The sequence below is a fragment of the Aythya ferina genome, assembly GCF_964211825.1.
Source record: "Aythya ferina genome assembly, chromosome: 2".
Lineage (NCBI taxonomy): Eukaryota > Metazoa > Chordata > Aves > Anseriformes > Anatidae > Aythya > Aythya ferina.
In genome coordinates this window covers 109495178-109522284 of record NC_140297.1, presented here as the reverse complement: position 1 = coordinate 109522284, position 27107 = coordinate 109495178, and the positions used below count along the sequence as shown (strand labels likewise).

The following is a 27107-nucleotide window of genomic DNA, read 5'->3' as shown; positions in this document are numbered from 1 at the left end:
GCAGAGGGGCAGGCGCTGAGCTGACAGTGACAGGACTTGAGGGAATGGCATGGACCTGGGACAGGGGAGGATCAGGCTGGGAGTTAGGAAAAAGTTCTGCACCTGGAGGGTGGTTGGGCACTGGGACAGTGGTCAGGGCACCAAGCTGCCAGAGTTCAAGAAGCATTTGGGCAGTGCTCTCAGGCATATGGAATGGAACTCAGTGATCCCTTGTGGGTCCTTTCTGACTTGGGATATTTTATGATTCTGTGATCATAACATTAGAGATTTTACAGCCACTCCCATTATAAATGTAAGCACATACTGCACTAACCGTAAAAATGGGCTGTTAATAAATATTAACTTCAGATCTCAAGTACTCTAGTGTTTGAACAAAGTGTTATAGGCAAAAATGCACCTGTATTCAAAGACACTAAATGTGATATGATCCTAGAAAATCATTAGAGAATGAAGAAGAAAAGCAACACAAACATTTTTATGTTAAAGAAAGGATTGTAATAAATATTTCTCACAAGTCTTTTATCACTTCTCCTTTGACAATGTAACTGAGAAGCAGTTGCATAACATCAGCAGATCCATAAAAAACAAATGTGTTATGTCAACAAATGACAGCCACCCACCAGCAAACATTATGATAGGTCAGAAATAATACAAGAGTAGGATGAATCCCTGTGGCATTCCCAAATTAAAACCACCAAATAGTGACTGGAAGCAATTTGGAACAGCAAACTGGCCCCATTTCATTAAGATTTTAAAATCTGATCATAACTGATCTTGATCAGTGCAATATATTTTGCAGTCACAGCCATATTCCATAACTGAATTTCAAAAGGGATGCACTAAGTCTTAATGGGAAGTTTTGCAGTATTGGAAATGGCAGTACAACAGTAAAAACATTTGAAATCATCTTTCTACCCTTACTGTTCTGTTAAAATTTTCAGTGTATTCTCACTTTTACATTAAGAAGCCATTTAATTGTTTAATACCACATGACAGAGCATGAATTTCAAAATCAGACTAAAGATATTAGAACATGAACTCAATATGACTTCCATTTTTGCAATTTCTTAGACTTATCTAGAAGTGTCTCCTCTAAGTTCATTAACTGCAGCCTCTTAAATAAATTTGTACCAAAGGCAGTGCATGTGATTTCATCCAAATAATAATGAAGAGGAGGAGGAATTTTTATTTTTTTTCTTAAAACTACTAGGCATCCTTCATCACATGAAAGATGAAAAGTAATAGAACTGTCCTTGACTGCAAGAACTGAGTTCTAGTTTGGCCTATCTTGAAAACATCATTAGATTCTTTGGTCCCATGCATGAGATGGACAAAAATCTCTTTCCCACACAAGATGCTGGCTGAAAAGCATGACGATATTTGGCATTTTTACATCTTCTCTGAAGGAGGCATATATTTACTCTTACCCCTAACAAACCCTAGAGGCAGTTGTCTGAGATATGTGAACAGAAAATCTCTCTGGGCATCTTGTTAATCTCATATGGAGGGGAAGGCTACTCTGGTAAGACCCCCACAGATCATGAAGCACATTTCCAACAAACACATCAGCTGTATAAAGAGAAGGAGAGCCCTTAACAATAAGAATGTCTATTTCTAATGGAACTTAATGTGTAAGGGAACAAACTTCTGACAACAGGTTGCAGAGAACGAAACAAGACTCAGCCTCATCTCCATGCCCATCCCACACTTGCACAGACTGGTAGAAGTTCTCACTGGCCAGGCCAAAGTAGGCAACAATGCTAACAATATTACATCTAAAAAGCAATGTGCTATATTGTTTTGCTTCATACAGACAGGCTGTGTTTCAACTGGAAATACATGAAAGCAGTCTCAAGAATGAGGCAGTTGGCTAAACTGTTGGCTAATGTTTATAATTTCTCTGAAGTTTTTATTTCATTACTTAAAATAAACTCCTCCACATATCCTGCCCAAGCTGCTCTGTCACTGAGGAGCAAATACAACATCAGGTTTTCTTTGCCAGTCATGAAAAGACTATTAAATTCCCATGCTGGTTTGCAAAGAAGAGGCTGCTCCCAACTCTCTCTGCTCTCTCCTTGCTGTAACAAGCCTTTAAGCTGACACTGGCTTTCCCTTTGGAGGTGAAAGCATTCTTGCACCTTGTGATAGGCTACTCAGCCTGCCTGGGGTGTCACAAGGAGCTGACAAAGAGCGCCAAGCTTATCTACTAGTTATGTTTCCCTTTTCCCACTAAATCTGCTGTGAGTTCACACATCAAACTCTCACTGAAAAGCAGGAAATGTGCAAAGCTGCAACGCTTCACAGGAAAGAAACACAGGCCCTAGAGATCAATGTACAAACTGCTACAAAATGCATTTTTAACAATGCAACAGGCAACCCTATGTCAACTCATTGTAATAGCAATCCAGCAAACAGTTCTACTTAATCCAAATACGTAATTCCATAAATCTGCAGTTTCAACATTTTTCAAGGGAAAAAAACTAGAGACATTTTATGTGTGAGTGAGCCTTTTGACACTGACACTTGTGCTTCATCTCTGCAAAATGACATCCTTCAGCCTGTGCAATTTCTCATTCTTTTCCATCTTCTAATTACATTTTTCTAACCAATCAACCATATTTCAAGATGAGCCATTGCATATTCTGCTTAAATCAACATTAATTTACTAAGGCTATGAAAATGTCTCTTTTCTCTTCTTTGTTGGCCAACTCCACTGCCAACACCAAAATTCAGAAGCATTGTTTATACATTTAGCTATTTATGTTGATTGCATCAGGGCTAAACTATGTTATGGGTACTGTATTTATCACTGCATGTTACTAACATAATAGAATTGTAATGTTTTCTGTCATATTGGGATTAAAGTTTGATGTTAAATGCTGTTTTTGTAAATATATACAATGAGTGCAAAATATAAAAAAACATCTTTAGTGTTATGGATTTCAAAATCAAGTAACAAGCTCTACGATTGTTCTCATTATGCCTGTTTTATGCTTTGATTTTTATTGGTGATGAACATTATAATATTTTTATCTTTTATTTTATTTTATTTTATTTTATTTTATTTTATTTTATTTTATTTTATTTATTTTATTTTATTTTATTTTTTTCAAATCCCGTAATTTGGTGAAGAAATCAGGCAGGACTTCTCAAATATGTTAGTATCAAGTCATAAAATTAAAAGGTGTGCAATGATCTTAGTATAAACTGTGAAAACCTAGTCACTCAAATTATTTTTTCTTATCTGTAGGTTTGTGCGATATAAAGTACAGTGCTGAGACTTCAAAAAATAATCTGAATTTATTCTTAAAAATATGGTCACAAGAAAAAACTGAGCTACCACTTGCTGGAAGATCTCTCAACAATATACTGAATGAAGTATCTAGTGAAATCAAGTCAGGATCAGGGTTAGCCCTCTACTCCCCAAAGGATGTAGTGGTGAGGAATTCATTTTATGAGCAAAGCTTAGCTACAGTTTTTGTTTTCTTACAACAGAATCAGGGGTTGGTCATCCTCAAGCTAGGTGTATCTTTTAAACCAAATTAGATTAATGACACTGTTCTCCCACAAGGGTTGGTATACATGCATAAGGTTTTTGTACAATCTCTTTTTTGCAACACTTTTTATCCTGTTCTCCATTCCATCACAAAATATTACCACACTGTCAGAGGCCTACTTGAAAAGTAACTTGAAAACATCAGGATGTTTTCCTTACTCATTGTGACAAATGGCCAGTAAGGTCTCAAAAACTCAGACTTGATATACAGCAGTATTATTGCTTTACTGACTATATTTCCAGGCCATTTTAGTATTTATAAAAGCCTACTCTGATGACTTTCTTCTAGGCAAAAGTACTGTAATTACAAGATGTAAGGTGCAGTGAAAGCTTCTTCTAGGCTGACATCTTTAACCAGGACAGTTAAAAATACAGTAGAATGGAGGAAAAATCCATCAATCTTGAGAGTAGAAAAGCTTATTTGAGAATATGAATGTGGGAAGACTGCAGCCAAAAAATCTGGGAGCTCACAAGAGTATAAAATGTCTATACCTAGAAAAGCAGATAGGGAAACCTTTCTACAGGAGCATCATCGTGGTGCATTCCAAAGCATGGTATTTCACTAGGTACCAAGAAACCTACAATGGTACAATAGTGCTGAGAGCTGCAAAGATGGCTTAAGAATATTACTAATTAAAGATCATGTTTTTCGTCTGTCTCGCCCTTCAAAAGTAACTAGATGGAAGTCTCTGGGCAGCAAGATGCTGATATCTTAGTTATATTATTAGTTCAGTTTGTCTGAATTGTGTTTGCTCTGAATCTTTACATAAGTTTTGGACTAATAATTTTGGGACTAATAAAATTTGGACTAATATAATAATTTCTTTATAAAATTAGTTATAAAGAAATTTGGTCATAATTATGCATTTTTAAAAACATGAGATACCAGTAGACCAGATTTGAAATCACAGAAACTAAATTGTCCTTAATTGTAAAACTGTTCTAGTTCTTCATAGTAAGCCCAAACCACTCTTGAATGAACTCACAGTGAATATTAATAGCCGCTAAAAATACTGCTTCAGAATTCCTGTTTTTCTCATGGATCCTTCCTAACGTTACCTAAATATAGCAATTATTTATAAGAATTCAGTCATATATGTTGAATAAGAATTTTAAAAGTTAGTGTACAATTTATCTCCTGATTTCACATTTAGATGCAATGAACAGAGAGACATTTTGTTCATCAGAATACGACACAGGATCAATAAATAGTTGCCATTTTTTATGCCAGAAAAAGATAATCTAGGTCTGCTCAGTAGGGACTACTTTTTCTAAATGATACTTGACTTTCTTATAAAACTGGTTTATATCTTCTTTGTAGTAAGCTATACATGATTTGTACCTTTTAATTATGGCAATTTCCTTTTCTTAAATTAACTTCTTTATTTAATTCTCAGTTTTAATAGCTCCAGTGATCATGAAATGCCAGTTCAATAAAAAAGCTCTGTAATTTTAGTATCATAAATCTCCAAAGACCTATTTTTGACAGCATGGCATCCTTCTAAAATATTGATCATGCTAAATTCTGTTATTTCATTCAAAATGCTTTGTAGCTTCTAGTCAAATAACACAACATCTTGTTTATCAGAAAAATGACGTCAGTTAATAAAGCTCTGTTCAGCTAAGATTTGGAGTTCTATTTTAAGCCTCTAAAATATCCAAGATATGGTGCTATCCTATTTGGTTACATTTAAAATTCATACAAGTGAATTCTAAGATGTTTTTGCTATACTACATCATTGTGCTGGACAGTATAAAGCATTAAAACAACACTGAGAACTGACTACAGATGCTATTATCTAAGATAGTATTTTGTAAAAGTGAAATGGTGAGATCCTTTTGATTTGCTAGCTAGTTCATTCACTGCCTCCAGATATGTCTCAAGCCACTGTTTGTGAGTTGTTGAAAAAAAATTAGAACACTTTGTGACCTTGATTGAAAGTCACTATGTGACTTTGTTTTATCCATTGCTATTATAAACACATTGCTATTATAAACATAGAATATTATAAACATATCCATTGCCATTATAAACACATTTATAAAATCCAAGGCAGAAGTCTACTTAGTACCTTGCAGTCAAGAAAATCTCTATTAAAAATGCATGGAGGGAAGGAAACAGCTTCCTGTATGAAATCCACTTTACCTTCAGTCACTTGATATTTGTTTGCTCTCTGTGTGCTGTGCAAAATTACTGAAGCACACAAAAATGACACTCTGTCCTTGGGTGCAGTGGAATGACAGATTAAATGAGTAGATGGAAGACTTGGAGCTTCCTCCAAAGGGAAAAAGAAAAAGCTACTTAAATACTTTTAAAGCCTTTTCATGTGTCAGCTATTTCTTTTTTTTCAAATCAAAAGTAATTATTTAGTGGTCACATTTACTATTTTACTTGTAAAATAGTAGGGAATATGAGGGCAAAGTGTGGGACATGGAACTTACCCACAACTGTGATCACCTTCTTAAACACCTGTCGTTAACCTAAAGCTGCATAAATATCTTGCTTAAGGAAAGACTGGTTGCATCATTAGCTGATACATTAGAATGTTTTTTTACTATTGCATCACAGTTCAAACCATTAACTGTGCTTCACCTCCAGAAACTAAAATTCAAATACATATTTGACCCTTCATCGTAACTTAAGGGAGCCTTTTAAAACACAGTGAAAGAAGAATGAAATTTTGGTTAAATTAGACTGCATCATCATACCAGTTTACATTTTCTGTGGGGACTAAGGAAAAAAAAATGCAGCAGTGCAATACTGATACAGTATTTGCTGCAGTCAAGTACCTATCCAATATTCACTACCAATGGCAGAGAGTAACTGGGCACTAATTAACTAATTATCCTGTTAGACACTGGGATAAAATTTTGGAGAAGTCTCTATCACTGTGTGCTTTGTCCTCTGTTTTCCCATGGTAGCTGTGGTTGCTCATGGCTGAAGACAGGGCTAAACAGACTTTAACTTTGTAAGATAGTGTTGTCATTATATCTTTGTAAGATAGTGTTGTCACAGCACAACAACACAGCAACATCAAGCTACATTTCCACATTATAGAACTCTTCAGTGTTAAAGCCAACCCTACCCACCCTACCCATTCAGTCCAGTGCTGTGTCACAGTGAGGTCAACTTTTAGTTCAGTGAAACTGTGTCTTCATGATGGAAGAGACAGAATTCCTTTAACCACACCATTACTGAACACCTTGTATGATGAAACTGTAGCTTCACCATCTGCCCAAAGCCAAGAGTCAGGCCACAGAGAACTAGAAGAGAAGTTGTGAATATGTGTCATTGTACAGAGGTTAAAAAATAAATCCATGGTACAAAAGGCAGGCTGAAAAGGCTGAGATGGCATTGCAGGCAAGGAAATTGCCTGCTGTTTGTTCTTCCTGTATTCAGAAAAAAATATGCTTTCTGTATCCTCTTTGTTAATAAACAGAAGATCATTAAAGAGATAGTTGACTCATGTAATCCATTTCACCTCCAGGCAGAAGCAGCTCGGCTAGAGTCCAAATGAGGCCTGAGTAATTTTGCCAGGAGGCAACAGAAGTTTCCAGAATATGAAAAATGATTTAGATCTGGTCTTCCATTAGGAAAAAGAAAAATAAAATCTAATAATAAAATAATAGAGTGACGCAAAGAAATAAAAACAATCAAATGAACATGTTTTTTTGTTTGTTTGTTTGTTTGTTTTTTCTTCTCGTTTTTTTGAGCCATAGTCTTCAATGTTTATCAATGCCACAAATCTTTCTGGGAAAGTACAGCCCTCCATATAAGCCTACTGAAAAGAAGCTTATTTTTCTCAGTCTCTTTTTCCAGACTCCTGTACTTCTCTATTGACTTCTAGCATCCTAGGACTGTAGGTTTAAAAACTCATGGAAAACAGGAGACAGGCAGAAAATCATGAGGGAGAGAAAAACAGCTAATATTGCACAATAAATCTCAATTTATTTTACTAAGATTTAATTCTGTCACTTTTCAGATTTGTTGTTCAGCTGTTAATAGAAAGGCCCACTGGCAAAATGAAAGAAAATTCTTGCAGTCTTCTCTCATCATAATTAGCAAATCAAACCTTTGCTCATTCATTCATCAATATTTTTCATCTTGCAGTGATGACACTGATAAAACTGTACATCCAGAAGCTTCTTTATCCTACCTGCTATGGAAAAATAGGTTATTAGTTTGGACTCTGTGTATGTTAATAGTGAAAACTACTGTATGGTGAGGACAATGTTTCAGATTCCATGCCTAATATAGGCTAAAGATCTCCAAAATATCTACTTTAGAAAAGAATTCCTAGCAAATATTTCAATCTTTAATATATATATATATATATTTTCTGGCATCTCATAAGCAAAATATATCTTTTGTATGAATACATTTTGGGCACACTAAAATACCCCTGGAAATAATATACTCATGAACTTCCAGCCAGAGCAGGAGAATATAACACTCATAGAATCATATTCTCACAAGTTTTCTGGAAAAGACCTGCATATACAGAACTATTGAATGAGAAACATTTAAGAATACAGGGTTGAGGATCCAGGCTGTTTCCAGGGTTCAACAGCAAGAACTGTCATAAGTGAGAAAAATACAAAAATTCCTTCACAAGGAGTAGAAACGATGCCATCAAAATGCATGTTCTCTTGTCATCTTGTCTTGCAGTTATACTTTCAGGAAAAGTATTGCTGCCATGTCGTAGACACAACTAACTACTTCTGTGCCTGAGCAGCAGGCATATTTGACAGAATGAAAGTGACTTTGGGTCTGAGTAGGCTTCTCTCTGCCTTGTCTACTGATGGGTTGCATGTGGGGAGCACAATCCTCATTTTCATCGGTCCAGTGCTCTACAAGAGCAGTTATGAGAGAGCTCTTATGGGGCATTTTATGCAGCCAGACTTCAAGTGTTTCACTTTTGTTTTAGTTGTTGAGGAAACTGGAGTGCAGAAAGGCAAGCTGCCTTGCCTAGAGCTCATTGAGACCAAAAGCATAACAGCTATTAGAATAGACATCTCCTCAATCTAAGATACTCTCTCCCAAACAGTTGAGCTTCCTTCCCACACAATACCAGTTCTCGTGTGGGTCAGACATAATAGGACAAAATACATACCTACAGGGGTGGATGGAGACAGACTGATGTCAGCCACCTTGCTGTGGACCTGGGTATATCTGCCAACATGTCACTCACTTTCAGATAAGGCTGACATGGATGTCAGCAGGATGTCCCTGCTCCTTTCAACTAGTATTTACTAGTATTCCTCTTACCATGCAGTGGCCTTTATTTTTTATTATTTTGTGGCAGAAAGGGAATATGAACATAAAAAGCACAAGCAGTAACACTAAAAAATTAGTCACGAGTATTTTTCAAATAAAAGTGTATTTTTGTTGAAAATCATAATTTTCACAAGATTTGTAATTTCTGTCTACATTTCATTTATTTCATTCCAAAACAAATGAAATGAACTCAAAGTTGTTTTCAGCTTTGTGTTTTGAAACCAAAACACTTTAACCAAATTTATTTTCTTGAATTTTCTCTTTTTCTCTACCACTTTTGATAACTGTACAGGTTAAGCATCTCAAAAGCACAAAATGATTCATGATATGTAAAAGGCTTTCACTGGTGTTTTCAAAGTGTTTCCCATTGCACTTTAAACTTGTGTCAATATTACAACTGCATGGACAGGAGTGCAATGGTAAATAGACTGTCCCATTCTTGTATTTTTCAGTGCAACGCAACATTTATATCCTGCTTTACTCAAGAAGGGACTATGAAGGGAGACAAGCATAAACTTCTAAAGACCACCAGATGGCCTTTATTCATAAATGATATGAGCACATGGAACTGCTTGATTCATCTAACTCAGATTTGAATGAATAGGTACTGAACAGCTTTCATTGGCTTTCCCTAGGCCTTTCCACATATTTCCACACTGGACGTACACCATTTCAAATCCCTCAACAAAGCCCAACCGAGGCTTAAATCACATACGTAGTCAAAGGAGCTCTGCTATCTGAAGAAGAGAGAGCGAGCACCTGAAATTAGTGAAAGTTTAAACTGAGGAAATGGTGACAGTGAATTATACCAAAAGGGACAGAAAATAAAGGAAACAAATTTGGAAAAAAAAAAAAAAAGGCTGATACTAAATGCATATGATTCTTAGAGCACTGCTCATGTCCTTTCCCACTTCCCCATGCTGTCAAAACTCAGCCTGGAGCAGCTAATCAAGATGTGCAGGAATAATGAAACACAGCCTGAACAAAAATCAGCATTATTAACAAGTAGCTTCAGCCACTTCAACATCCAAGTATGATAGGGTACAGAAGAACAGAGAGCAACTTTCTGCCATTAAAGATTTAATGAGAACGTAAGACTATGTATGGAGAGAAAAAAATGAAGATGATCTGTTAATACAGGTTTAATGTGCATATAATGCCTAGCTGACTATCAGTAATAACTATCAACCATCTACATTTTATGTGACAAAGTTTTATGTTTGTTTTATGATAGAGGTAACTTTTGAGAAGAGATGTGAGGGAAGCTAAGATGCTTGGATGGAACACAGTACTCCAAATACTGTAGATATGTTGTCTAACAGCAGCTCCTCTTGTAAACTGCAGCATAGGATAACACAAGAAACCCCTTACATCAATATAAATGAATATCAAAGCATAAGTAAAAGGCACAGACAACTTAGGTCATGCTTGACTTGAGCTACGGCAAGAGTAAAAAAAAAAAGTCCAGAAAACATTAGAATTAGAATGAGAAATGAGACAGATTTCCCCTGTGCTGAAGTGAGAAAATGATCCTGACAGCTGAAAAATAAGATTTGTTGGCCTTTACAATTTTTTTGCATTAGTAACTGATATTTTTTTGGTCTCACATAGACAAAGAGGATTTGGAGTATGGGGGGACACCTCTGCATTCTACAGAGAAAGAAAATTTTATGTTAAAGATAGAAGAAGAGTTCAGCTCTGAGACTTTGCTCTCCCTGTATTGTTAACATAGATTAACCTGGATATTAATTATATATAATTGCATTAATATGTTAATGCAATTAACATATACAAATATAGTAATGTTATGTTACTGTCATATGTAAAAAAATATACAATTATGGTAAATTCTATAAATCATTTCTTTAATTATTTTCCTTACCTTTCTACTTCTCTGTCAGGAACAAACTGAATATTTATGCTGTACTTTACTACCAATGTACCATACTACCACAGAGATCCTTTCTGAGAAAGAAACTATGCAACAATTTTAAGATTTTTAAAGTCCTGAGGATTTATTGCATATTTTGTGTCTGTGTTCCCTCTTTTTGATACACACATAATTTCCTCCTAAGTATTATCAGACACATTAAAATTATCATGGCCTTCTCTTACTCTGATTTTAAGCCATGCAAGTATAGAAGAGAAGTACACTGACATGGAATAACATTCATGCCTTAGCAGAATGTGAGCACATGGCTTTTATAATGCCTAAGAAAGAGGGATTGTGACTTAAGAGCAAATTTGTTTCATTCAGTGGCAATGAAATTACTAAACTGTGAAGACTGACTATCTTAATAAATTCTCCTGACAACAGTTCATGTCAATCACTATTTAGGCCTTATTATATTTGCTGTGATCCTGCCATTTTACTTTTACATGAGGATTCTTCAAATTAGGATGCTATAACCTCTTATTTTCTTTAGGAAATGGGCTCTTTTAATGAATTTTCAGTTTGCAAAGATGAATTATCAAGAAACAACAACTGTACTGAATAACTACCACCTAATTATATTTGACATGAATGTTTAAATTAACCTTACTTTTTTTCATCTTTATATTTACTGGTTAGCTCTGTCAATATATTAGTATCATAGAATCACAAAATTGTAGAATCACAGAATGGTTTGGGTTGAAAGGGACCTTAAAGCTCATCTAGTTCCAACCCTCCTGACATGGGCAAGTACACCTCCCACTAAACCAGGTTGCTCAAGGCCATCCAACCTGGCCTTGAACACCTCCAGGGATGGGGAATCCACAGCTTCTCTGGGCAACCTGTGCCAGTGCTTCACCACCCTCACAGTAAAGAATTTCTTCCTAATATCTAATCTAAACCTACCCTTTTTAAGTTTAAAACTGTTACCCTTTGTCCTATCACTAAACTTCCTGACAGAGTCCCTCCCCAGTATGACCCACCTATCAAACATTAATGTTATACAGGACACTTTTCATGAAAATGGAAGTTGAAATCATAATGAGGACTAAAGGTTGTAAAAAAATTGTTAATGAGGTAAGAAATTTTCTATTTTTCACCTCTCCTACTTCTCCACAGCTTTCATAGATCTGCCTATGGCACTGTGGTATTACTCTGTTTTCACTGACTGTGTACTCCAGATTATGTTTTCCTATGTATAGCAATTTGTAGTTGCAGAGTAAAGTTATTAATTAATAAATCCGCATCTAAGAAGTTATTATCTAATACTTCCTTAATTGATTAATCACAACCTAAGATCTGTGAAGTGGAAACAAAGTAGTTGTGCTTTGAAAAATCTCTTTGACAATTTCCTTATGAAACAAGGCATTATTTGCCTGAATAAACTTTCTTGCTTATTAACTTGCATGACACGTACTCAAACGTGCTTGCCCTGCATGATTCAGTGACTCTGAATTTTAACAGTCCATTTAGGTAGAACTACTGTAGTGAAACTTCTTTAAGACATGAAGTGAAAGTCAATGAACAGTGGTAGAACAGTGGTAGAACTCAAGGAATTACAACTGATACTTTGGTTGAAGCATTTTCTCAGAAATATGCAATGTATCAAGAAAGTTCATAAAGAATCTCCCTAAAATTAAAATACAGTTATTACAAATAATCTTTAAAGTATCTGGCTTTTGAAGAACACTGACAAAACAAGTATGGTATTTTACTTAGAATTTACCTTAACAGCTGTCAGAAGACTTCATCCTGCAAGGAAATGTTACCAAGCTGTCCAATAGATCATCAAAGAGAATCATTCATTACATGAAACAGTTAAAAGTACGTCCTTATCTTCACTGGAATTGGATCAGCCAAGCTATAAAGGTCACACATTTAATCCTTAATCTAACAGAAAGTCAATATAAAAAGGCTGCATATGACTCCTACACCTCATTCAATTTATTTTCTGAGTTACCCAATAATTATTTTCACTTGAATTTCTTATTTATTTATTTTAATAAATATGATATAGAAGTATGCATTTAGCTTAGGACTTGTGAAAGTGCTAAATATAGTAGTAGTTTTGTTGCCTGGTTGCATCTTGCAGAAGTGTGACATTTGGTATCTAAAATGTGTCATTATGGAAAATAGGAAGGAGAGGATGGATTACAAAGGATTAGGTACTGCGACCTAAATAGGACACTGTACATAATATAGCTATACACATTACAGGTATACATTATATAATATCTGTAAATCAATATTTTTTTTCCTTGCCTTTCTGCCACTTCAGAGTTTATAAACAAACAAAAAAACAATTGTACTTGACTTATGCTAAAAAAAAAAAAAAAGACACAAAGAAAATAAATACCAAGTTACAAATGAAAAGGGAAGATGCTTTTATTCATGCAAAAATAATTATTTTAGGATTGTTGTCAAGAATTGTAGTAGATATTCAGCGTGCACACAAACTGCTGAGGTGTCCTATTTTTAGGTCCAAATTGTAAGTTGTTCTGCATTTACTAAGGGTAAAAAATTTTACATGACAGCTTTAGTATGTTATCACATAGCTATTGCTCTCTAAAAGAAACGGAAAAAAAAAAAAAAGAAAAAAGAAAGAAAAATGCCACTATAAAAACATTAATAATGAAATTATAACTCTACAGAATGCAGATATTTCAAATTAGAGGTGAATTTGTTTGTGACCATGGTATAACACCTTTTAAATTCAACTGCACAGACATTCACATACCTCAGCTCTCCTACCAAGAAAGTCCAAAGTAAAAAATAAAAGGAAATATGCTAAGCACAAGCAGAGCAAACTTCACAGAATGGACTACCACAACCTTGTTCCCACTGCCCTGGAGATCTGCCCCAAATACACTCTGCTAAATTATACAATTATCAGAACAAACCATATATCATACACTTGATAGCAATATCTCCTACTAGAAGTTAAAGTGGTGTGCAACTTTACACTTATACAAATGTTATGAAAACTGCATAGAACAGTTTTTTAGTCCTACATTACATATGAGTAATGTAAAAGGTGGAATTATGAATTATTTCAACAGTTAAATGAGAGATGATTACAAACAAGCAGAAGAACATACTCTGCCTTGTAGGTTCTTGGGCCTATAATTATTTGATGTCCACTGCACTTTTGGAAACCAACAGACCTTCTACAGTAAGTTGTATTCTATGAAGAAGGCTATTTTAAAAAACACATGGAATTTTTTTTCCTCTTGCAGTCTAGATATTCCTCTATTATAACTGGACTTTCTGTTGCTTAACAGGAAACACAGGCTTCCTTTTAAAATTATTTTTTCTTTCATAAAAAGGCAATCCTCCACTCTACTATGTAATAGGCAAAAGCAATTGCAATTGAGGTTACAGCATTGGTAGACAGAAGAACAACTGACATCATCTATTTGGACTTGTGCAAAGCTTTTGACTCTGTTCTGAGTGATATCCTTGTCTCTAAATGGAAAGACATGGATTTGATGGATGAACCACTTGGTGGTAAGGAATCGGCTGGATGGTTGTGCTCAAGGAGTTGCACTCAATGGCGCAATGTCCAGGTGGAGATCAGTTATGAGTGGTGTTCCTCAGGAGTTAGTATTGGACTGGCACTGTTTAATATCTTTGTTGGTGACATGGACAGTGGGATTGGGTCCATCCTCAGAAAGCGTGGCAAAGACACCAGGTTGAGTGATGCAGTCAACATGCTGGAGGGAAGGCATGCCATCCAGAGGGACCTTGCCAGGCTTGAGAAGTGGACTTGTGTAAAGCCCATGAAGTTCAACAAGGCTAATTGCAAAGTCCTGCATATGAGCCAGGGCAATACCAAGCACAAATACAAACTGGCAAGAGTCTGGTAAGAGACTGAGAGCAGCCCTGAGGAGAAGGTCCCGGGGGTGTTGGTTGATGAGAAGCTCAACATGAGCTGGCAGCATGCACTTGCAGACCAGAAAGCCAACCATATCCTGAGCTGCACTAAAAGAAGCACGGCCAGCAGGTTGAGGGAGGTGATTTTCCCTCTGCTCTTCTAATAGGAAAAAGAATTGGTTTTAAACTAAAAAAGGGTAGATTTAGATTAGATATTAGGAAGAAATTCTTTACTATGGGGGTGGTGAAGCACCGGAACAAGTTGCCCAGAGAAGCTGTAGATGCCTAATCTCTGAACACTCTGAGGTATTCAAGGCCAGACTGGTTGAGGCTTTGAGCAACCTGGTCTAGTGGAAGGTGCCCATGTCAGAGGGATTGGAATTAAATTATCTTTATGATCGTTTCCAACCCAAATAATTCTGTGATTCTATGTAAATATTCTTATCTTCTGCAAAACCAACCCTACAGTACAGGCCAGGTGACTTTCTTGCTGTTAGTTTAGACTATGGGAAAAAGTTGTTAAACAAATAATAAATAAATATATATATATATTTCCCATGGTAAGAATCATCCCTAGTAGGATGAAGAAAGTAGAAAAAAAAGTGTTTGTGGATAGACACAAGCTCAGGAAAGGTTTTTGTTGAATAGAAAATATTTTAGTGACTAGTAGCACTGTCTGTATGTCCTTACTTCTGAAAAGACAGAATGATAGAAAGGACAAAGAAGGCCAAACAAGTTGATATTTTAGAGACTTCCAGGCCAAGGGGAAGGAACATAAATAAAAGACCCACCAAACAGTTTCCTTTTGTAAAGAGCAAAAATAATACACTGGGGAGATAACTCAGTGAAGAAAAACATTGTTGCTTAAAACAATCCGAGGAAAAAGAAGGCATTTGAAAAATACCTTCTAGATGTTGGCATTTAATGTCATGAATCTTGTTCACAAATGCACATCAAATACTGCAGGACAAGCTTCTTAGTCCTTTGCATTTAAAAAAAAAAAATTAATAAAATTTCCATTCTAAGGAACATCCAGGGGTAGATATTAGAGATGTTGCAAGACTGATTTTTATTTATTTATTTTTTTAAACTAGTATTTTGGAAACAACTAAAAAGGGTGAAAGACATTTCTGTAATGGAGCTAGACTAAATTCTGGTGGTTTCTTGTGCTGTTTTATTTCTTTATTCATTCATGCATGTGAGGATGACAAAGTGATGTACCATAACTCATTAGAAAGCCACAGACAACTAGAAATAACTTCTGGGCTTATCTAAATGTTCTTCTCTTTTTGTCTGCTGTACAAAAAGGCAGTTATTAAGTAACTAGTTTAGAAGTCTTCTAGCTGGATTCATCTTTTTAAAAATCAACCACATCATCTCAGCTCTTTGCCAGTACTTCCTCTAGAGCTCATGCTAGAGGAATGAGCATAGAGGAATATGATTAACGTGTGTCAGGATATCAGATACTGTCATGATGAATAGAACAGAAAAGGATAATTAACAAATTAAATAAGTTCTGCACTGAAAGAATGCCTTTTCCTAGATATCAAGAGTTAAGATTAAAAAAGAAATATATCTATACTCAATATAGCCAGAGAGATTTTGGGATCTGAACAATATTCAGACTGGGATATAAAGGTCTCAGCTTCCATAGATTTTGGTGGTCAGGAGAATTACTAAAAACTGAAGGACAAACTTTTGAAGAGATAAAGAAAATTCACATATGTTTAATCAGGATTTGTCAGGGTGATGTTTGACATATAAATAATTCAAGTTTGAAAAATGCCACAAATCTGCATTTTATTTTCCTGGAAAAGACAAAATAGCTTTTTTGCCTCACACATCTTCCTTTGTTTTAGTAATGCTGTAGCTATGAATAAGATCTTAAGCTAATGTTATGCATGTTGAAAGATAACCAAAAGTAATATTTTAAAGTCAGATTTTCCCTCCTTTTGCACAGAGGTGTAACCCTCTATGACAGGCATTTCTTTTTTTTCAAGCTGAAAAAAAAACACCACTTTATCACATCTCTATAAAAAGTAATGTATTCAAGATTTCCTCACAGAAAATAAACAGGTTTTTGTTTCTCAAATATGCAAGAAAGGAGCTCAGTCCAATGTGTTTTAAAGCTGTACAAACTATCAGTAACAAATACTCATTTTTACACCAATCCTTTTCAATCATTCTAACCAAGAAGTATCTCAGATGAAGTATCAACACTGTTATGAAGAATCACAATATAACGATATTTTACATACAATTAGTAAATAAAATTGAACTGCATGCGAGACAGAACATCTGTAATACTGGAAGGTAACGATCTACTGAGCCAATAAACTACATTTGTCATTCTTAATGTGTTTTATCATTTGTTTTTTAATTGCAAATCAAGTATCTAATCTAAGCTGAAACCAGATAATTTGATTCATGGCAGGTATGTGTTTTCAGAAAGTAATTAACCTCACATTTTTGAAAGAGGAAGAAAAAGATTTTTCTTTAGTTCATTATGATTAATTTGTTTGAGTATGAGGAAAGCACTGAGAAAATAAATACAATCAAAACCAAATAGCCATACAGATTTACACATACAACAAGAGCTATTTGTAAAAAACAATTGCTTTAGATATTAAGACCTAAAAAATTATTGGTATTATTGATTTTTCCTTTTCCCCTGGCAGCTAACCAATTACTCAGAGAGGATGTGCTACAAGCATTCCATCTTACCATAATATCATGTACAACAGAGATTAGTAATAGAAAATATAAAACCCACCATGCTGAAGGGTTAAGCAGTCAGGTAGTGCAAGACAAATAAATTCTTGTACTACAAGGATATCAGGATACAACAATTATTTTCTGTTTTCTTAGAAACTCAGGCTATTGATATCCCAACAAGAGATTAATTAATTACCCAAACAGTCTCAAGATATTAATTTGTCTAACCTTATACCAGATGCTCCATCACAGCTGGTATTTTCGAAAATTATTCCATGCTATGTCCGGTTCTGTCAGGCTTTTCCTACAGCCTCTGCTTCTTTGCTTATTGTTGCTCTAAGACACTAACTCTTTTCATGATACTTTAAGAAATCTGACTGGTGTCACCAAGTATCACAGAGTCAAAACTACATCAGAAATTTTGCTTTAGGACAAAGTTCATCCTTGTTACAACTTCCCCCCACCCCCTCCTCCCCCTAAAAAAAAAAAAAAAAAAAAAAAAAAAAAATCCTACAAAAGTTCACTAGCATCTTGTTGGTTTTACTGTCATATCCCTCTTATTTCTATTGAATTAAAATTGTTGTATCCCCTACAAAATCACTTAGATGAATCTCTCCTATTAAATTGCTCTTGATCTTAAATCTAAGCAAGTCTACTGTTACCTAAAATCACATTTCAACCCACTGGTGCTATTCCCTTCTTGATGTCATACTGACTTGCTTCAGTCCTGCCCTGTATTATTTACCTTATGGGAAAATTCCACATCACATATTAAAGAAAATATGTTTTGACCTAATCAGTCCAATTTGTACCTCCTGGGACAGCTAGGTTCTCTCATCTGCTTGAAAGCACTTTTTGAGTTACATTTTCAAATTGAATAGAGAGACAGAGAGAATTACATTTATTTTTTATTTTTACAAAGCGCTTTATGAAACTAGATACACATATATGCGTAAATAAGCATGTTCATATAATGTAGTGTAATGCCATTTAATAATTACATGACTAATACTGTGCAAACTCAGACTCAAATCAGGCTCGTTTAGCCAAACCAAAGAGTGAACTTACTTTATCATAAAGCAGCACATTTTTATTTTTACTGTGTCTAAACCCTAATTTTATCAAAGCCATTGGGAAGCAGTGCACCCTTTTCAGTTGCTACAGACCAGAGGGTATCTTCAGGCAGTTCTCTGAAGTGAAAATCACAACAGCCTTACAGAAAAGCAAGACACTTATATGAGGAAAGGGAGCAAAGTAAAGTATATCATTTGAATAGTTGCATTATAAGGTTATTGAAGTTAACAAGGATATATATTATCTTTTGGCCTTGCTCACTTACAGAAATGTCAAATCCTATGTTGCTAACATCTGGGCTTTCATCCTCTTGGTCAAGAATGTAAAACAACTGACTACTTGAACACTGGGCATCTTCAACTTGAATGTCAGGCACAAAGGTCTTTATATTGAAAGCCTAATATCTTCTGGAATTAGCTTAAATTTGATTCTTTTTCCAACATTAGGACACCTCAATAGCCATGCAAAGAAAACACACAGCAGTTATCATCAATAACTTGTATGAAATACATGTTGCTGCATCTCCTTGTCGGACTTGACATGGACTGGACTTCCATGTGGAAGATCTACAGAATAACGAAGAAATGCAGCAATCACATCAACATAATTTTTATTCTGATAATGATACATAAAAATGACACATGACATATATACTTGTACAGCCCCAATAACCTAATACCATATGTTGTTTGTCACACTGATGTCTTGGATAAACAGATTTCAAAAATATATATTCAACCATTAAATTTTCTTGATACTTTATATTCAACTACATTCACTTTTATATACAAATATAACTATTTATACCTTGAGATTTTAACATTGGGCTGATATAAGCCTGTTTCCTTATACAATAAAAAGTAAGTTTTAAAAACTGTTTATTAATAGGAGGACACAGAAGTTGTAAATTCATTAAGTGTAAACAAGCAGACTTTTAATTTTCTACATAAATTGCTTCCAGGTTGTTAATTTGTGCATTCTTGCAAAAACTATAATGAAAACAAAACAAAAACACAATAACACCACAATGTTCTAGGCTGTTGCTACACTTAGAGTATCAGGCAGAATTTGTATTTCTAGAGCCTCGCAAAATTCAGCTTTGTGAATAAACCAAGTTCAGGACAGAATCCAACTCTGATTCAAGAGATACATTGATTTTCCTCATCCATAGTTGATCTCTGCTTTGTCCTCCACGACCATCCTATTTCAGATACATATCTCTGTATCTGATAGAATAATAGTAGGAAATTGCCTTTCAAATGGTACTTGTACTGTTTACAGGTTTGTCACTGAAATTTCTAGGATTGGTGGTTCTTAGGCCTACTGAACCCAGTGAGGTGTAAAAAACAAAGATCATTTCTACAGTATCGGTTGCAATGTCCAGTGACAGTGAAATTACTGCTTGTACTGGTGCATGACTGGATGTTCAACGTGTCTATGTAACTGCTAATTCAATGTAATTCAAGGTAAAATTAAGTCATGCAGACTCACCGATTTAAGATCAGTTTTTCTGGTGGTACACAGTAGTCTGAAATGAATTATTTCTATAGGCAATATAACAGAAAACCAAGAGATGTTTAGTTAATATGCCTATCTTGTCATATTTCAGGACCTTCTGTGGTTAACACACTCGGATCCCAGGGGAGATCCTCAAAAGACAATTTATGCTTTGGTAAAAAGCAAGTACTGAAGGTCTAAGAGAAACAAAGCAGTTACTAAGCTGCTAGATGCTCTCAGTGTACACAGACCTCATCTTTCAATATTTTCCCTACCAGCAAATGAAGAATGGAAGTGAAATAGCACAGATGGAGTGCAAGAAAACACTTTGAAACTACATTAACAGCAATCTCAGTAGGTTCCTATTAGGTCAAAGTGGTTTTTAGCTATTCTTACCTACAAAATACGCTAAGTCTGTAAGCAGAAGATGCCATTATGACAATGCAGTCTAACTCTCTTTGCAAAGTGTCACAGAACATTTCACACCACTCCACAACACCTTTGATCAAGTTCCATAATTTGTGACTGAAAAAGGGAGCACTGCTTTTAGCTTTGCTGTGTTTCTAAAATTTTCAGAGGAACCCAATATATATCTCGTAAATTTAATAAGTAAATCTCAAGGATGTTTAATCTATTTCCCCAAACTGCTTCAGGAATCCTAGACCGAATTCCAGATTAAACCTCTTAAGTTACAAGGATCCACAGCGCTGGACAACTGGTAAATTCTTCCAAAGTTTATTTACTTCTGTCTAAAGATACACACTTTGCTTCCTTTTCCAGGTATAACTTTCACATACTGGAGCTCTTTTTTTGTCATTGTTTGCAATTTCTACAAGTTCAGTGGTTTGCTGTCTTCCACAGTGAAATAATTTTCTGACTCCCCCTCCACTGAACCTAATAGGTTGTATCCTTTTAGTCTTATCTTGGCAACCAAGCCCTACAACAAACTAACGGCTTCTACCAAAGTCTCTCCAGTTTTCAACAACTTTTTCAAACATTAGTACCTTAATGAAGTTGGTCCTGGAGTAGCCACAATTGGGCCACTTGTTCTCATATTTGAAAGTCCAAGCAGTGCATTATCCTGTCACCTGCAGAATTATATTACAGATAGTAAAGCATCACACCCTCAAAAATATTTTCAGAATTTTGATTTATAGTATCATACCCCTGTGTTTAATTCCTTGTTCTTTTACTGCCTAATTCTTATCCACTATATTTGTCTGTATTAATATAGGACACACAGGATATTTTAACATACAAATTCACCCAGAATATTTAAGTAACTCACCCTTCTCCTTAACACTTCACCAACCTTTGAACTATTTCCGGACTTTACTTGTAATGTCTTTAAACTAAAAGGTATTTATATTGGATGTTAGGAAGACATTCTTTACTCAGAGGGTGGTGAGGCACTGGAACAGGTTGCCCAGAGAAGCTGTGGATGCCCCATCTCTGAAGGTGTTCAAGACCAGGTTGCATGGGGCTTTGAGCAACCTGGTCCAGTGGAAGTTGTCCATGCCCATGTCCATGTCCATGCCCATGTCCATGGCAGGGAGGTTAAAATTACATGATCTTCCTATCCAAACCATTATATGATTCTATGATTTTGGTGATTTCTTATTATCTTCCACACCTTGAAATTATCCTTTTATTCCAGGATTAGTAAGATCTGAATTTTAGTTGTAAGTTCCTAGCCAGTTCTTAACAGCTAAGTGCAAATTTAATTGTTTTGATTTTATAAAACTGAAATATTTCTTATCTCTTTTAAAATAAATCCAGTATGATGAATATTTGTAAAAAACTGCTCAGTAAATTCATGCTTTTAGAGTGAAGAAAATTCAGAAATATGTGCTTAGTAAATTCATGCTTTAAAAGCAGTCAATTGAGAAATACATGATTACACTTTTTTTTTTTTTTTTTTTTTTTTTTTTTTCCTTGATGAAGGATACTTTGTTAAGAATATATATATATATTTTTTTTCCATTTGATCTTGAGAACCTAGTCACCTCAGCCAGCCATGATTGTGGTGTCTCTTGAGCATTCAAGTCCTAAACACGACAATTTTTTGTGCTGTCCTTACCATGACCCACTGCTATCTTGCCCTTTCCCATATTGTTAGTCAGTTTTAAAAGTGTGCCTGCAGTACCTAAAAAGAAGGTAAAAGAGCTGGCAGAAAAGGGTAACAAAAGATGAGTAGAATCTATATGATAGAAAGAATACTGAATGCAGAAACTGTTTAAAATAATAACCACATGACAAAGAGAGAGTTTTTTATAAAATAAGTCTTTCAGAACAAAATAAGTCTTTCAGAACAACGTTGTTTTGTACTACCCAATGAGTTGGAAGAGGTTACTTATATGCTTTGGTCAGATTCTCACTATTCAGTAAGGACAAATCTCTCTTTCCGTTTTGCATAGTGCAAGTTCCATGCCTGCAACACTGAATCTAAAAGATTATCTGAATCAGATTTTTGCTGATGTTATTGCTTTAGCTGTTAGGATCATAGAAAAATACAAATTCAGATCACATAAGGACAGATTAGTCAGTGCTGCCTGTGGTCTTTCCAGTGTGAGGATACATGTGGAGGCTGATTCCATCAAACCATTAGGAAGTAGCATGCCTGCTTATGCAAACCTAAGAAAGACATCTCTCCCCCAATCAGTAGTCTAAAAACAGTGGCAGTTCTGTAGAGCAGCTTGTTTCTAACACAGGTGAATCATTTCAGAGATATGATTTTATACCATGGGAGTAAATAGGACTTCCTACTGTGCTCAATTTGAAACTTGTACTGGAAGAGAACGATAAGAATACAATGAATGCTCCCTTTCTCAGAGTTAATGGTGTTATTACTTTTGATTCACCATGCAAGCTTCTTACAGGCATCCAATTCCAATGGTGTGCACTTACAAAAAAAGTCATGCTGGGTGAATTTAAGCACCCATCAAGCTATTGCCATAAACAACTGTGGAAGTAGATGCCTAAGAGAGTATAGAAGAACATAAGTAAGTTGAAAATCTCTTGCATTTCCTGAGCTATGACCTTTTCTTTCAACAATATTGTCACCTAACTCTAATGTCCCTTGGTCTCAGGGCTGCCAGCCAACAATCGTGCACTCACAAACAGGTCTGTTGAGGCAGTGTATTTTACTCTAAGAATAGATAGTCACAAGGAAAGGCATTTTAAAGTTAAAGGGCTGTTTAACATTCCATAGGATTAACATAAAATAAGAAAATGTGTGAAAAATAACAAAGGAGGAGATGGTTAAAGATTTTACCTCACTTCCTTCCCTATCTAGTTATTTTTAACGTCTTCTATGATCTCATACTCATCAAGGTATTGGGGTGGTCTGAGAAGAAAGCAATGTTGCCTTGAAGTTACTTTCTTTGTCCTTTCCTTAGCCTGTTCCACCACATTTATCAACCCAATACTTTTCTCACATTTGAAATAAAAGATTCTGGTTTTGCACCTTGACATAATTTATATTAAAGATTATATTATTCAAAATGTATATAGTACATAGTCATTAATTATTGTTTCTTTACTCATCAATAGAAATGAAACTTGACGCAACATTTTACCCTATATCTCAGCACTGCTTTATCTGACATTTTAAAATATTTTCTCACCCAGTTTTCCCTCATACTTAATAAAGGATCATGATTTTTCTGTAAGGGCATCATTGTTGTCTTTTCAGCCTTCAAATCTAAGGAGTGTCCAGGTGCAGTCTCAGTATCCACCTCATCCCAAAGATTATGGACATTCCCTGGACTTCTAACTTGCCTCTGGGTGCAAAAATGCATTTGGCTCTTTACAACTAATTTGATAACAGTACTTTTTTATGAAGGCTAAGGCTGACTGTGTAACTACTTTGTTTCATAAAGCAAAAAATCCAGAATCTTAATCATTTCATCAGATGTCTCTCATTGTGCACATATTCTTCCTTGGAAGGTTATCTCTATCTTATATATTGATGTTTCAATTTTGCATAAGTAGAGAAGGGAGTAGAATATATACCATGCATTTGCATTTGAAATTTCAAGTTTTATCTAACAGACAATACAATTCACCTCTCTATCTCATTATTTAAGTTTCTATTCTCTAATTCATAGGGAATTACCATTCAAGTTGTAATGAAAAGTCTTGTCTATACATTTTTTAAAACAAACATACAAGCCATGAGCAGTCATAACTAGCTCCTGAAAACTGATATTTCTTTTCTCCATTACCTTTGCCTCATCTAAGCTTTTCTGCCTTTTTGGTATACTTTACCTGAGACAGCACTTCTAACTTTTCCCTTCCTGACAACTACCTGTTATTTTCATGCTAGTATTATTAGTAAAATATCTTACAGTTCCTGTTGTACTGCATCCATGACCATAATATCTTTTAACTGGTAATTTTTTCTCAATATCATAGTGAAAAAGGACACATTTTTTCACTATGGAATAATATTTTGAAGAGCCTGAAACTACTGCATGATTAATATCATGCATCCAATACCTTACCTTTCAGTGAGACAGGAAGATCTTAAGATTTACATCTTTCATAATTTTGCTCTGAAGAGGATCAATTATATTCCTTTTATTTAGTCTCATTAAATTTTCTTTTGCATCCCTAACACATTTCATAGAGATTCTCATCTAGGTTTTTCAAAGCTTAATCACCTTCTCCCTGCTGATAAACATATTGCCATTTAATGACATATTTAATTCCCTTCTGCACCTCCTTTTAACAAATTCACAATAAAGTACATCAATGATATATTGTTCTTTCTAATGAATGTGTCAAAATAGTCAAAATAGTTTCTTCAATGACTTAATGCTTCATTTCATATTCCCTTTTTAAGAGATTTGTTATGTCCTTACCTTACATCCTTTTTGCCCCAAGCAATAAGGCTCCTCTCAGGTAAAGGTAAAAAACTGATGGGGAACTCAAAAAAATGGGTGCTTTCCTTGAAAAGCATGTATTCCTCCATGAGACTACTTAGTTTCTCTAATTTTGTCCATTCAGATATTATTTTAATTATTTTATATGAATGTTATATATTTTAAAGTTCTAATAGTGTTTTGGTCACACTCATATTACTATATTCTCCAGTATTTCCCTCAGCTTTCCATTTTTAATAACAAGCAATTAATTCTCCAACATCTCAATACATTTACAATAAAAACCACTTGTTTGTATTCTCTTCCAACTGTATTGTCCCATATATTCTTCTATATTGAAACAATTTTTAATGTCACATCTTCTGCAAATACTCACTGAGAAAATCTCTGTTCTACCCTCCAAGTGGTGGTGTTTTGCTTCTTGCAAGTAATCAGAGGGTTGCTCTATAGTAAGAGCGTGCATGGATGCATGTATGTGTGTATGTGCAACAAAGGTTGCACAAAACTTTCTACTAAGCTGAAGGAATGCTATTAATATTCCCTCACACCAGTCCAACACGATCCAGGTATTTTTGTCCCTGGCTTCTTTCATTCTTCATTCTTTATTCTCAAACACCAAAGATTATACTTATACTGTTAGATCTTAAGTACTCAGTCCAAAATTTGGTCAATCAACTGAATAAATGGGCTCTATAAAATGCCTATATAAGGAGTAAATCAATAGGAGTAAATCATGAGTTCTTAATCAGTAAAAACAGAAACTACCAATACTCAGGTGAACTTCAAGTAAAACTATGGGAAAAAAATGCTGTTAGAAAGCAACTGTCATGGTCTGTGTGAACCGACAACCTGTAATCTCGCATTTCCTAATATTCACAAAGATGACTCTATAGCCTTAATAATGTTTTTACTGCATCATTTTTAACTTCCCTGGCCCTTAGAAAAGAAAGATATCCAAATTATGGCACACGTAACAGCCAAAGTCAGTCAAGCAGAATTGTAAGAAACACTGAACACTGGGAATGTAGGATATTGTTTTGTTCAAACCACAAGGAACTGAGGGGATTTTTTTTTTAAATAATGTACAGTAATTTATATAAATACATGTAAGTAATAAAGAAATTAATTATTCCAGAAAAACAAACAAACAAATTCCTAAGCTAAAAATACAACTTTTCTTTGAGAAAATCACATAATTGCTGACTTTATAGCATCAGTTGAATTAAGTCCTATGTTTTTACCAAAGGCCAAACTGAGGCAAAGTTAGGTCAACTGACCTAATTAGTTTAAATAGGCAGAAAATGCCTGCTAGTTCCAGATCCTGTTCTGCAGAGAATATGTGTTATGTTTTCTAACATATATAGACATTAGAAATACATACTTGCATCACAGAAGTACTTATATGATGTATATAACATAGAATCATATATACACATATATATTATGTATAATAAATCATCAAGGTTACAGTGCTATGGCATTGGAAATGCTGCAGTAACATCAGTATTTTCTTCTTTTATAGCAAATTTACTAAAATATAATGTAATTGTTACTACTGGGTAATTATACAATGCATTAATTGTAAAACAAAAAAAGAAAAGTTATTTTAAAGTGAAGTGTTTGTTGAAATGTGTTAATCAAATACAAAACAATGACTAAAGATGACTCCTGAGTGACACAAAAGATGTTCCAGAGATGTAAAATATTACATTCAATTACTTAAATTTACTGTCCATTTAGGGAAATTTACAAGTTCAGGTACAGTATTATACCTAACTAATCCTGTTTTACCCATAACATATTTATAATTAAATATGCATAATAATATTAGTACATTAAATTCCTTAATACTAAATTATAAATAGATGAAAATAGCAGAGTTATAAGAGTTACTTTTATAGTTATACTAAATTATAAGTAGTATGACTATCAGTTTAAAAAGAAATAGAAATTAAAATACTCTCTTTGCTTCTAGTGTATCTATGTTAAAGTTTGTTGTATGGTAATAGAGAAACAGGATATAGAGCAGTTGATTTCACTTTATCTTCATTTAGTTAGTTTTGTGAAACAGCTATTGCTTACTATATTTCACTACTTTGCTACTATTCAGTAGGTGCCCAAGAAGCTAGAGTTGCTGGCAGTCTGCTTAGCTTCAATATGTCTACCGGGTCAGTAAGGTCCAGTTCTGCTGCAGGTTTTAGTGTTAAAAAAAAAAAAAAAAAAAAAAAAAGTTTCCCTAGGTTGTGTTTCTTCCGAGATGCTTCAGTTCCCCATAAATGCTCTTTCCTTATACTC

General features: G+C 34.7%; 1 protein-coding gene across 11 annotated transcripts in view; it reads right to left on the bottom strand.

Annotated features, from left to right (window-relative positions):
• The window catches only part of DLGAP1 (DLG associated protein 1), a 417012-nt gene that overhangs the window by 228487 nt on the left and 161418 nt on the right, over nucleotides 1-27107 (bottom strand). The gene's annotated exons all lie outside the window — the stretch shown is intronic.